The sequence below is a fragment of the Cucumis sativus genome, chromosome 4 (assembly GCF_000004075.3).
Source record: "Cucumis sativus cultivar 9930 chromosome 4, Cucumber_9930_V3, whole genome shotgun sequence".
Lineage (NCBI taxonomy): Eukaryota > Viridiplantae > Streptophyta > Magnoliopsida > Cucurbitales > Cucurbitaceae > Cucumis > Cucumis sativus.
The window spans coordinates 19,322,715-19,326,008 of record NC_026658.2 but is presented as its reverse complement, the minus strand read 5'-3'; the positions used below and the strand labels follow the sequence as shown (position 1 = coordinate 19,326,008).

General features: G+C 34.2%; 1 long non-coding RNA gene across 1 annotated transcript; it reads left to right on the top strand.

Annotated features, from left to right (window-relative positions):
* Window positions 1-1,762: 1,762 nt before the first annotated feature.
* Window positions 1,763-3,294, top strand: LOC105435265. Its single transcript, XR_969296.2, has 3 exons — window positions 1,763-2,234; window positions 2,321-2,396; window positions 3,058-3,294. It is a non-coding gene; the product is annotated as an uncharacterized LOC105435265 (long non-coding RNA).

Here is a 3,294-nt window from a genome sequence, read left to right as displayed (position 1 = left end):
CTTTAGTCTTGAATGTACAATTTATGAATGACAAGGATTTAAAATTTTATTTTTCACAACTTCTTTTGGCTATATACCCCTCATGCATGGCTAACAAATTGCTATCGAGGTTCTCTCCTTTTGTCAAGTTTCATGCTACAATAGTGTTGAATGAATTCAATCCACGATGATTACCTCAAAATAGTATAGAGTCTGGTGGATTGTTTTCTTAAGGTTGATCAATGCTTATGTTACTTGTCATTAATATTTAAGTCCTTGTTAACGAATGGAAAGAACCAATCCTCGGGTTTGGTAGATCTAAAATATTGATGGATGGATATCTTTTCAAGGATAGTTCAAGCAAGGGCAAGTTAATTATATACACCATCGTGTAGAGCGTAATCTTTTGATAGATTCTTAACTTTAACGTAAGGAGGTAGTATGAGAGGGATAACCAAATCCAATTTAATTGTGTTCTGTGCCTATCCCACTACTTCAACAATCACCATCTGCTTATTTATACAACAGACCACATAGTGAATCACCAATGGAGAAATTTTTCACCCACCTTCTTCTAGATTTTTGTTAGATGATATTTATTTTGGATTTCAATAACCTTTCTTCACTTCTTCAACCATATTTCGTTTCAGATTAATGATATGATCTGACTCAACATCAAATATCAATTAGATTTTATTTAATAATTGTGATGTAGTTTTAATATTTTCCACTTTTATCTTTCTCAACGACCTTTAAAGTAGAGATAATTTAGTCCTTTTATAATGAATTAAAATTTTATTGAGAGACTACTTAAGCTTTTTGCTATTTGCTATTAGGTTGTTTAATTTTATTTGGGATGATTAATCAATTTTAGTTTTTGTCCTTCGAGCTTCTTGAATTTTGTCGTTCATGTGTTGAATTGCATGCCAAGAACATTTAGATGGGATCAATCATCTTATCTCGTGGATTGTTGGAATCTTGGTTGAGGACTTTGTTCTTGTCTAAGTTATTTGATATATGTTTGAGACAATTTGTGCCTTAACTCAATCCTTAAGATTGAAACCAAATGGATTTTGAGGTTTTAGTGATTGGAAATTATGGGTTCTCATTCCCTCAACGAATTTCGCTAATTCGGTCAAATATATCATGTGAGTATTCTAAATTTTTGTTTTTGAATGTATTACTACTTTTGTTGATTCTAATTTGGAAAAAGAATTTGTTAGGGCAGTAGAAAGAAAAAAAGAATGTTGAATTGTGTGGGCGGCTGCTGAAATTTAAAAAATGTAACAAATTATTTTTGAGGAATTTTAAAAAATAAAAGTAGATGAACTACCGTATGACAATGAATAAAGTTTGGGAGCAAACAATGAATTTTTTCAATTTTGTTAATAATAATGTGTAAAGAAAGAAGAGGTTTAAGGAAATAGTTCCATGTTCGTTTCAATCGTGCTTTAAAGTATTTCAATTTTAGAAGCGTATCTTTTGAGAGGACAAAATTGATACCATATTTGAATATCACTATTATAGTGAAAATGAAAAGATAAACTTGTTTTTATATTTACAGAATAATATGCACCAAGATAGTCGAGATATTTGTTGTCGAAAAGAAAAAGTGGAAATGTAACATTCCAAATTTTAGGTATTTTTCTCAATTAAGTTTTAAGAATTAGGAGTGTTTTTATTTGAGTTTTGTATGAAAGAGAATTTATTTCGATGGGAAAGAAAGAAAATGTAATATTAAATAAATAAATAATAATAGAATTTATTTTAAAACCTACGTCCTTCTGTGTGTTCCAAACTTTTCATCTCTTCTTCTTCGTTATTCTACGACTGCCCACTACTCTCCCTTCTTTTCTTTTCAGTTCAACTCCTTCAACGATCGACGACCGACGACCGCCGCCTGCCTCTGTCTCCTATTGAAGTTCAGCTGAAGCGTTCGTCGTGGTTCGCATCGTCTCTCCGTTCGCGAAGTTGCCGCCGATCTCCATCTTCTTTCTCTTCCTCATTTTGGTTAGCCGTCGTTGTATTTCCCTTAGATGACCGCCGACCGATCCAGTTTTTCTTTCCTTCGCATCCGACCATCGTGAATCGTGGAGTGCTGCCGTTGCATTTTCGTCCATCGACCGTGAAGCAGCCGCACGTGGTTCCCCTCTTCTAGCCACGAATCGAAAGTCGACCCACGCTCAGATCTCTGTTTGCACACTCTCTTTCTCGTTAGTTTGAGAGCCGTTGCCTCTACATTGTCGTGGTTCGTGGTAAGGATGTAGTTTTGGGTCCTGGTGCTTGTTTTCATAACCATTATTGGTTGGGTTAATTATTTGGTTGATATTGTTTCTTGAAGGTGCAAGTTGAGAACAACATTTAAATTCCTTGAGTTTCAAACGAGTTGGATTGAAGTTTGATTCTCCACAATTTGGGTAAGTTGTTGAATTTACATGTAGGGTGAATTGAATGATGAAATTGTTTTGATGGTCATTGGTTCGTTGAACTTTAGTTCGACCAACAACCCTGGATCAAAATGCTAAGTATTTACTGAATTGGGAATTGTTGATTGTTGAGATGAGTCACGCCAATCTATAAGTTTTATTATTTGAGGAACCATTATGCTAATATTTGATTATGTTCTATTTTGGGTAAATTGATTGTATTTGTGTTAGACTAAAATGATTATTTGATGAGGGTAACTTGTTTGAGTTGACTGCTTAAATTGTTAGAATGGACTGAGAGAAAATTGTTAGTTTTATCTATGGAGCAGTGTGCCTTGCAGGTATCCCATGGGATCACCACTTCTTGTGCATCATTCGAACTGATATGTGCATCATTCTAGAGCATAGACTGATATGTGCATCCTTCGAGAGCACTAGATTGACATGTGCATTCTGCGGAGTACTAAACTGATATATGAACTCTTTCAGGGGCATTAGATTGATTATGTGCATCCTACGGGATAGGATCACGAGATTGCCATGATACAGTGTGCCCGCAATAGAAAGTTAACAATTTTATCTCTAATAGGACTAGTAGTGGGTTTCTTACTAGGTATATTTATATTCACCATTTATTGTTTAACTTTTACAGACAAAAGTAATACGAGAGGCAGACCGACGAGGGACAAAAAGGAGACGTGATCGCCATAGGGGGACATTCTTCAAAATTTCTTCCACTTACAGATTTTAATGTTTTACTTAAATATTTGTGATTGAAATGAGTTTCATGTTTAGAACGACAGTTTATTTCTTAATGATTTCATAAACGATACTTTCGAACCTTTATTTTGTTTGAAATAGGATCCGAATAATGATTCTTTGATGTTTA